The sequence below is a fragment of the Hibiscus syriacus genome, unplaced genomic scaffold (genome assembly GCF_006381635.1).
Source record: "Hibiscus syriacus cultivar Baekdansim isolate YM2019G1 unplaced genomic scaffold, ASM638163v2 tig00113302_pilon, whole genome shotgun sequence".
Taxonomy (NCBI): domain Eukaryota; kingdom Viridiplantae; phylum Streptophyta; class Magnoliopsida; order Malvales; family Malvaceae; genus Hibiscus; species Hibiscus syriacus.
The window spans coordinates 397,274-408,379 of NW_024063454.1; the positions used below are offsets into that span (position 1 = coordinate 397,274).

Here is an 11,106-nt window from a genome sequence, read left to right on the forward strand (position 1 = left end):
AAATTTATTTTCCAGTAAATATAATTTGTTTTCATATATTCATTTTCAGGAAATTATTTTTCAGGCTATAAAATAGATTCAAAAGTAGGGTTTGAGGGGTATGATTTTGATTTCAAGCCTGAACCGAGGATGCAAAAACCTCTTGGGTGATTGCTCTACACGTGCAGGCCTACCCTTCACACATCTTAAATAGGACACATGACAACATTAAAACTCTTTTTATAAATTCACTGTTAGTGCATGAGATAATAAGCCAAGCGCATATATGATATACCCTAATTTTCAAAACTTAAATCTTAGACTATAAACTCATAAGCTCCAAATCTAAACTCAAATCTTAAATCCTAAACCATTGTTTATTATGATTATCGAAAGTGAAGAACTAATTTTTCTTCTTCTTGGAGTTAGAAGTAGATTATAAATTTTTAAAAGGGCTAAAAATATAATTTTATCATTAAGGATTAAAATAAAAATCATTAAGGATGCCAATATACAATTTAACCATAATCTAAACTTATAACTTTAATTTCTATCATTTTACGCCAGTTTGAGAATTCTTTCAGCAGTGAAAAAAATGATTTTTTATCCATAAACAATGTTAAACATCTAAAAATTGATTTGAAATCATGGTTGGAAAAGTGATTTTCAACTTAACCTCCAAAGTTTAAATTTTTAACTTTTGGTGTGAAAAATCATTCTTGACTCCTTGAGGTGAAATTATATTTTTATTCATAAGTATTATATTTTCAATTATTTAAAATGAACATTTTATTTTTTTCAAAATCATTTTTTTAACATAATCTCAAACAGTTAAATTTTAAATTATAATTTTTAAAAATACTTTTAAAATAATTCATATAGCACTTTTCAAAAAGAGAAAATAAGTTCAGTGACCGAAAATGCCTTGTAGTATACGATTTTGACCAACTTTTTTTTGGATTTGCCAAAATGACCAACAAATCGCAATGGGATCTCTAATTCGCAACGCGATCTCCAGTATCGCAATGAAGAAAGGCACCGAGAGAGACTGCTCAAGAATTTGGAGATTGTTTTCTAACCTTACCACTCTCCCAAAGGTTATCTTTGGGTGGAGGATTTGTAACGACGCTCTGCCTACAGGTTCTAAGCTATTTGTCGTTCGATTAAACGATGGGGTTTTCCCGATGTGTCTTTCTAAACCAGAATCCATCTTTCATGCCTTAAAGAATTGCCCAAAGTCTCGCGTCATTATTCTCCTTTCGGGCATTCCCTCTCTGATCTTGGACTGGGAGGGTTCTTCGTGTAAACAATGGCTAGAAGCGGCTTCATCTCTTCTGGATCTTTCGGGCCTCACTAGTTTGGTTACGCTTCTGTGGAACATTTGAAATCGAAGAAACAAGTGGGTGCACGATGAAGAACTACAAGATGATCGCACCTTAAAACAACTGAATCAGCAACCAATACTTGAGCATTACCAATACTTGTTTCCAATACTATGCGATTATTCAGGAAACAATTAACAATCATGCACCTTAAAACAACTGAATCAATAACCAATTGCATTAGTATTATACGATTAAATATGTCATAATTAAAAGTCAATATACAATCACATAATTTGATATCAAATGCAATTGGTTGCTGATTCAGTTGTTTTAAGGTGCATGATTGTTAATTGTTTCCTGAATAATCACATAGTATTAGAAACAAGTATTGATAATGCTCAATCCCACATAGTATTGGAAACACTATTGAGAATGATATTTAAGGCTTGGCTTTCCCACTTCCTTGTTGAGTGATAGAGAACAATGAAGACTCTCGCCGTCGCCGCCGCCGCCGTCTCATCTCGTCTCGTCTCGGGTCGTGGTCGTGGTCGTGGTCGTGAATTAGAGATCGCATTGCGAATCTGGAAACTGATTTGCGATACTGGAGATCGCGTTACGAATTAGAGATCGCATTGCGATTTTGTTGGTCATTTTGGCAAATCCAGAAAAAGGTTGTCAAAATCGTATATTACAAGGCATTTTTGGTCACTGAGGTTATTTTTCTCTTTCAAAAATCACTTTTGAAAAGCAATATCAAACATAAATCAAGTAAAATCTAAGCATTGTGAGAAAGCAGTGGCAGATGAACATTGATGCTAGGGTAGGCACGTGTATATCTTGAAATGTTTTGGAATTTATTTTTTTCTTAAAGTTCAAAATTTTTCTTTTAACATATGCGTATACTTATCCTAAAATTTTATTGTGCCCATCCTAAAATTGTATCGTATCTATTTAGATATAAAAATTTTATATTATTAATATATATCCACCACCCTAAAAAAATTTCTAGATCCACCGGTTGGGAGAAGGGAGAGAACGTACAATAAAGATGAGTAGCCAGGCTTCCATTGGGAGCAAAATGAGAGACCAAAAGCTTCTCTTTCTTCTATAATAGAACGCCACAAGTGAAACCTCATTAGGGTGGGACAACCTTCCTAGTCTAGCCATGTGCTCAACAAACTCCTCTTTCCCCACATTCTTCATTTCCTTGAACCTCTTCACCACTGTGGCTCACCCGTTTGAAACCCCAGCCTTGTAGGACGACCCAAAGCTCCCGCTACCGAGTACCTCGACTGAAGCCCCGAGCAACTCATGCAACTCGAACCGCTCCATCTCGTTCCCCATGAAATGCATCTACAAATTTTCATCTAATTTTTTTGAAATAATTGGCTGATGAATTGTGTTTACTGATGTTCACCAGTGTTAGGTTATTGCACGGAGTCTCTGTGCTACATGTTGAAAATTCAATATTAGCCTATATGTTCACACCTAAATTAATTTGATGTCATTGCTTACATCAATTTAGTTTTGATGTCATTGCTTACATCAATTTAGTTAGGTGAAAATTAAGTATTTTTCTCATGTTTTAATTTCAATGGTTTAGATTATTTAGTGTTTATTTTAATGAGTGGTTTAGATTGTTTCTTGTAACCTATAAATACCCTACTTGTATTTGAGTTTTATCATCCAACAATCAAAGCTTAATTATAAGCATTTGAAAGCTTTCTTAAGAGTTCTTCCCTTTTGCAATTTTGTGAGATTATTCTAAAGAGAGTTTTTTTTTTAATCAATTAGATTTTTTACTCTATTTTGATTCAACAATTGGTATCCGAGCCACGTTTTTTAAGATCTCTTGAAATTCTGAGTATGCTCTGTGGCTGCAGTTTTAACTGATCTTCCACATCAGAAAATATTTCTTGAGTTATTGTCGAGGTTATTACAAACCTTGTGGAGCTTCTTTGTGTTTAGAGTAATTTAGTACTCTGCACGTTTGTTACTCAAGCTTGTTCGGTGTAGTCAAAGCCTTGCCGTTAAGATGGGTGATCTTCAAGTAGTTGGAGGAATCAAGAAGCTCAACAACAAAAAACTACAACACGTGGGCAACATGTATGGAGTCATACTTATAAGGTCAAGACCTTTGGGAGGTTGTCGGTGGTGGTGAAGTTACACAACCGGCGACAGAAGATGCCAATGGAATCTTGCGAAAGTGGAAAATTAAAGCAGGCAAAGCAATGTTTGCTTTAAAGACCACAATTGAAGAAGAAATGTTGGAGCACATCCGGGATGCTAAAACACCAAAGGAAGCATGGGACATTTTTGTTACACTCTTTTCGAAGAGGAACGATACAAAATTGCAACTTCTCGAGAATGAACTTCTATCAATGGCGCAACGCGACATGGCGGTTGCCCAATACTTTCACAAGGTGAAGTCGATATGCCGTGAAATTTCAGAATTAGATCCGACAGCTGCTATTGGGGAAGCCAGGATAAAAAGAATAATTGTCCATGGTTTGAGACCCGAATATCGAGGGTTTGTTGCCGCTGTACAGGGATGGCCGACACAACCATCGCTTGTTGAGTTCGAAAATTTGCTTGCAGGTCAAGAAGCCATGGCCAAGCAAATGGGAGGAGTCTCGTTGAAGGGTGAAGAGGAAGCGCTCTACACCAGCAAAAGCAGAGGCACTTTTCAGCGGTATACTGGCAATGGATCTAAAAAGGATGGTGACAAGGTAAAAAATTACCAAGGAAAGGGAGGCCCTCATTCAGGGGGAGCTTCCAAGAATCGCGGTAATAGTAGAAAGTTCGATGGCAAGTGTTACAATTGTGGGAAGATGGGCCACATGGCAAAAGACTGTTGGACCAAGAAAAAGCCTGTTGAAAGTAATACTGCTACTTCTTGTTCGAAGGAGAATAGTGAAGATGGTTGGGATGCTGAAGCGTTATTTGCTACGGAGGAAGAATAATTAGCTCTCACGGTAACAACACCAGAACGGATTGACTACAAGAATGATTGGATCGTAGATTCTAGCTGCTCAAATCATATGACGGGTGACAAACAGAAGTTGCAAAACCTGTCTGAGTACAATGGAGGTCGTGTGGTGGTGACAGCTGACAACTCAAGGTTACCGATAACTCACATCGGTAAGACAATAGTTACTCCTCGATATAATACTAACCAGGTGCAACTCCAAGATGTTTACCATGTCCCAGGAATGAAGAAAAATTTGCTATCTGTGGCTCAACTAACATCATCAGGCCATTATGTCTTATTTGGTCCCCAAGACGTGAAGGTTTATCGTGACGTCAAAATCACAGAAACACCAACAATGGAGGGACGACGTTTGGAATCAATTTACGTGATGTCAGCAGAGTCTGCATATGTAGACAGGACAAGGAAAAATGAGACATCAGATCTATGGCACATGCGGTTAGGTCACGTTAGCTATTCCAAGCTAAGTGTGATGGTGAAAAAGTCGATGCTTAAGGGGCTTCCTCAACTAGACGTGAGAACAGACACGGTCTGTGCGGGATGCCAGTATGGTAAAGCACACCAATTACCATATGACGAGTCAAAGTTTAAAGCAAAAGAACCTTTGGAGTTGGTTCACTCTGATGTGTTCGGATCGGTTAAGCAACAGTCAATTAGCGGTATGCGGTACATGGTAACATTCATTGATGACTTCTCCAGGTATGTGTGGGTTTTCTTTATGAAAGAAAAATCTGATACTTTCTCAAAGTTTAAAGAGTTCAGAAACTCAGCTGAAGGAGAAGTGGGAAAGAAGATATGCTGCTTGCGCACAGACAACGGAGGAGAATATAGATCAAACGAGTTCTCTCAATACCTAAGGGAATGTCGAATACGTCATCAGTACACTTGTGCCAACACGCCACAACAGAATGGTGTAGCGGAAAGAAAAAACCGACATCTTGCAGAAATTTGTCGAAGTATGCTACATGCAAAGAACGTATCTGGAAGGTTTTGGGCTGAAGCAATGAGGACTGCAGCCTTTGTGATCAACAGACTTCCTCAACCAAGGTTAGGATTTGTTTCACCCTTGAGAAACTATGGAACATAAAACCTACAGTTAGCTACTTCGAGTATTTGGCTGTGTATGTTATGTGTTTGTTCCTGATCATTTACGGAGCAAATTTGACAAGAAAGCTGTTAGATGTATCTTTGTGGGATATGACAGCCAGAGAAAGGGGTGGAAATGTTGTGATCCAATTAGTGGAAGATGCTACACGTCACGAAATGTGGTATTTGATGAAGCATCTTCTTGGTGGTCCTCAGAAAAGGAGGTGTTGCCAGATTCGAGAGAATTTGGAGACAAACTACAACAAAAGATGGGGGAGCATGATGTTCAACTTCAAACAAGTTCAGATGAATCAGAAGATCCAAATGGCGATGATGTCGAACAAAGAGTGACTCAGAATCCGTGGCAAACTGGCGTGTATCAACAACCAACGAAGAAGGTGGGCCTAGTGAAACAGAAGATCAATTCCACAATCTCAACTTTGAAGGTCAACAAGAATACGAAGGCCAAATCCCAAATATACCAATGCAGCCATAATTGAAGAAGCAACGGAGCCTGAGACGTTCGAAGAAGCATCGAAGAGTTCTGAGTGGATGACAGCTATGAAAGAAGAGATCGATGCACTTCAGCAAAATCAAACTTGGGATATTGTACCAAAGATAAAAGATGTGAAACCCATATCTTGCAAATGGGTTTACAAGATAAAGCGCTGTCCAGATGGGTCAATCGAGAGGTACAAAGCGCGATTGGTAGCTCGTGGTTTCTCTCAACAGTATGGATTAGACTATGATGAAACATTTAGTCCAGTGGCGAAACTTACAACCGTACGAGTCTTACTTGCACTTGCAGCCAACAAAGACTGGAACTTGTGGCATATGGATGTAAAGAATGCTTTTCTTCATGGAGAGCTAGATCGAGAGATCTACATGACCCAACCAATGGGTTTTCAGAGTCAAGATCATCCTGAATATGTATGTAAGCTGCGAAAAGCACTCTACGGATTGAAACAAGCACCTAGGGCGTGGTATGGTAAGATTGCTGAATTTCTAACGAAAAGTGGTTATTCAGTAACACCTGCAGATTCTAGCTTGTTTGTCAAAGCCAATGAAGGTAAGCTAGCTATCGTGCTAGTGTACGTGGATGACTTAATCATAACCGGTGATGATGAGGCAGAAATTCTTCAGACGAAGGAGAATTATCAGTTCGTTTCCAGATGAAGGAACTTGGACAACTTAAGCACTTCCTTGGTCTAGAGGTTGATCGTACACACGAAGGAATATTTCTATGTCAACAGAAATATGCTAAAGATTTGCTGAAGAGGTTTGGAATGCTCGAATGCAAGTCAACTTCAACGCCAATGGAACCAAATATCAAAATGTGTGCACATGAAGGAAAAGATTTGGAAGATGCAACAATGTATCGACAATTGGTAGGTAGTCTGATCTACTTAACCTTGACCCGACCTGACATTTCTTATGCAGTTGGTGTGATGAGTCGGTATATGCAAAATCCAAAGAAGCCTCATTTGGAAGCAGTTCGACGAATACTGAGATATGTGAAGAATACAATTGACTATGGTCTTTTGTACAAGAAAGGTGAAGACTGCAAGTTAGTTGGTTATTGTGATGCTGATTATGCAGGAGATCATGACACCAGGAGATCAACAACTGGGTATGTGTTTAAGCTTGGCTCCGGAACAATTTCTTGGTGTAGCAAAAGACAACCAACGGTATCATTGTCAACCACTGAAGCTGAGTATCGAGCAGCAGCAATGGCAGCTCAAGAGAGTACATGGTTGATACAGTTGATGAATAATCTACATCAACCAGTAGATTATGCAATTCCGTTGTATTGTGACAACCAATCAGCAATTCGGCTGGCGGAGAATCCTGTCTTTCATGCAAGAACTAAACATGTGGAAGTACATTATCACTTTGTTAGGGAAAAAGTTTTGCAAGAAGAGATTGAGATGAGGCAAATCAAGACAGATGAGCAAATTGCTGACTTGTTTACAAAAAGCTTGAGTGTTGGAAAGTTTGAACATTTCCGTCGTCAGCATGGCGTGATTCAAAGAATGGAGGCTAACATTGAGGGGGAGTGTTGAAAATTCAATATTAGCCTATATGTTCACACCTAAATTAATTTGATGTCATTGCTTACATCAATTTAGTTTTGATGTCATTGCTTACATCAATTTAGTTAGGTGAAAATTAAGTATTTTTCTCATGTTTTAATTTCAATGGTTTAGATTATTTAGTGTTTATTTTAATGAGTGGTTTAGATTGTTTCTTGTAACCTATAAATACCCTACTTGTATTTGAGTTTTATCATCCAACAATCAAAGCTTAATTATAAGCATTTGAAAGCTTTCTTAAGAGTTCTTCCCTTTTGCAATTTTGTGAGATTATTCTAAAGAGAGTTTTTTTAATCAATTAGAGTTTTTACTCTATTTTGATTCAACACTACATTTTAAAATAACGTCCTTAAAATATTTTACAATAAAGATTAATTTTTTAAATTTAAAATTATGAGTGATCTACGCGTTTTTTTTTACAAAAATTCATTATTAAAAATGATTAAAGATATTGTCAAAATCTTCTTTTATGACTTTGTCTACCATTTTCCTGAGAACTAAGCAAAAAGTATTTTTCCTTCAAGTAAAAATGTCGTTAGAGCACAAATAATATACATAGACGACCTAAATGACATTTATCTGTGGGGTCCCTAAATTTTGAAACTTGTGACTAATCACATATTATTCTTGTCATTGGACGGGCAAGGGTTGTTGCATGGTTTGTTGTTGTCTGTTTTTTTGAATCGGGATGCCATGGTTGGGTCTTCGAGGATGTAGGAAACGGCTGCCATGAGAGCTAAGATGACCAATGAGCCGGTTATCACGATGATGATTATGATGGTTCGCTTCTTTCTTGAGGATTTGCATTGGGGCAGTGGCTTTCCGCATAGGTTGTTTCCTGCTCCATAAGGAAAAAAAATTACGAGTAACTCAATTTTAAATAATAAATGTGTTTAATTTTCAATTTCTACCATGTTACTTTATGTATAAGGTGTAAATGAATTGAGTTGAATAAATTAGGTTTGTGTTCATTTTTAAAAGTGTTGGTGGTTAGTTCGTTTAAAATTTTTAAACATATTTATTAATATGTTTATTAACATGTTTGTGTAGCATTTTTTTTAATATAATTCCTTCGTATATTCAGAAATGTTAACTAAACGTACAAACAAACACAAATTAAATATCTAAAAATGGTGAAATTACTCTTTAGACTTCACAGTTTAAACTTCCAAATTCACTTTGTGTTCAATTTAGTCCCTACACCATTATTAAAATAAATATGAGAATTGGGTAAACAAGCTTGTTTGTAAACATAAATAAACTAAATGTACATTTATTTGTGTTCGTTTATTAAATGAACATAAAAAGTTTGAACGTACTCATTAATTTAACTTAATAAACGGACATAAAAGAAGATTATGCGAACGGTTCATAAATATTTCATCGAACACTCTATTCATTTACCCTTATGATAATACACAGAAGAGGTGGTTCGAGAAATAGCTTTATTAGAAGATTAGGACAGTGTGTCTCAAGAGTTTTAGAAACTGTAGTGAGTAGGTGGGTGGTCACATGTTGATCTTGTTTTTGAGATATTAGAGAACTCTGGTGGCTTTGGCGTTCGTTCTTAGTGTCGGATCGGTCGAGAGTTATATGTTTTCTTGGGCTCATATTTCGGAAGCTAAGTTAAGCTTTATGGGTTTCAATTGTCTCTTAGCTGGAAATGGTAATGCTTGAAAGGTTGATATTTCCAAAAGTCAACTGTGTGTTGTGTTCTAGGCCTGTGTTGCTTTTTCTTAATATTTCATAGCATAATTCTGCTGTGAGTTTTGTCTTCTCTTATTGGCTTTAGAGCGGGGCTTGATGCCTATATGTTGGTTTTCCTTTGAAAGGATAGACTAGGTTATGGTGGGGTGTTAATGGATATATTGTTTTTATTTTTTAAGGCTTCAATATTGGTAGCGTTATTTGGAATAAAGTAATATGACATGATCATTATTTTTCAATAATAAGAAGACATTGCTGAGAAAAGAAAACATAGAATTGTATATGCTCATTTTATCAAATATTTATCTTTAATTATTTATTCATACCTGTGAAGAAGCTGGGGTTCATCTTGCTCAATTTATATGGTATCGGACCATCGAGGTTGTTATGAGCTAGATTAATAAAACTCAGATTATCCTGTTGGAAATCCGGTACCCGCCCTTCAAAATGATTCCACTCCAGGCCTAACTGCAACAAGTTCGGCAATGTCGCTAACGATCCCGGGATTGGACCGGAGAAGTTATTCCCTCCGAGAAAAACCTTTCGCAACGCGTTCATGCCCATGAAACCGTCGTCACGTATCTCACCGGAAAAACTATTGTTTGCCAAATACAAGTCTCTCAAATAAACAAGCTTGTTCACATCGGGGAATGCACCAACGAAGCTGTTGTTCATAAAGCTCAGGGTACGCAAAAGTGGCAAACCCATTAGTGTGTCTATGTCGATGGCACCCTTTAGACCCATATTTTCGAGTTTCAGCCCGAAGACCGAGCTGTTGCTGCAGCGTACACCGGTCCATTTCGGATTGTCGCCAGTGCATGGACCTGGACCCGAGGCATTCCAATCGTCTAGCTGAGAACCGTAATTGGCTAAAGAGGATTTGAACTTGAGTAGTATCTCGGCCTCGGTTTGACACCATGATGGTCCTATAAAGCATGTTAATGTGACAAGCAATGGGAACAAAAAATAACATGGTTTACTATGGTCCATTTTGTGAGGAGTGAATGGTTTTAGGATTGGTTATTGGTGGTTTAATAAATTCGGTGGGGGCTTTAGAGAAAATGATATGATGATGATTGGAAGGGACAAAAGGACATTGTGGACGGGATTGACAAAGTTTTATATTCTATGCTCTGATTAATTATTGGGTAAATCTACAAATGGTCCCCGACTATAGGGTGCTATTTTATTGAGTCATATGAGTATTAAAAGTTACAAAATGATCCCCCAATTATAGGGTGTTGCTTTGTTGACAATATATTGAATTTGAGGATGATTCATATTAGATACTTATGGTAAAAGGGTGTTACTTTGTTGAGACCCCCGACTATTAAAAGTTACAAAATAATTACCCGAATATTCATATGTTTCAAACTCATCATGTTTTTGTTAAAAAATTGATGACCGTCTGACAATGACAGAACTTGGTGATAGAATTTGGGGTTCAATTTAAAACTTAAAAAAATTCAGAGGTTTACAATAAAATTTTCAAAAATTTGAAGTATTCAATTTATGATTTTTTTAAAAAAAGGGGTCTAACTTAAAAAAGGTGTTACTTAATGATTTTTTTTTAAAAATTATGAGAGGAGTTTAATTAAGAATATTAAAAAATAAAGATTAATATGAATTTCTAAAAAAATTACGGAGACAAATTAAATGTTTTTAAAATTTAAAGGACTAAAGTATAATTTTTCAATTTTTTGTGTAGGCCGTTGCCCCACTAGTCTTCATTTTGTTCCGCCACTGACGTCTAAGTTGAACGTTAACATGCTGACTGAGATATGATAAAATATGATCACAGAATCTCAAACGACTATACAATTCAAAGAGTTATGAGATCATATTTTTATTATATTCCAGTCAATATGTTAACGTCCCAACTCAGACGACCGTTAAATTTTTAACGAAAAATTACGAGTTTGGAACA

General features: G+C 36.7%; 1 pseudogene; it reads right to left on the bottom strand.

The window, feature by feature from the left end:
* Window positions 1–1,304: 1,304 nt before the first annotated feature.
* LOC120186173 lies at window positions 1,305–10,169 on the bottom strand (annotated as a pseudogene).
* Window positions 10,170–11,106: the final 937 nt, after the last annotated feature.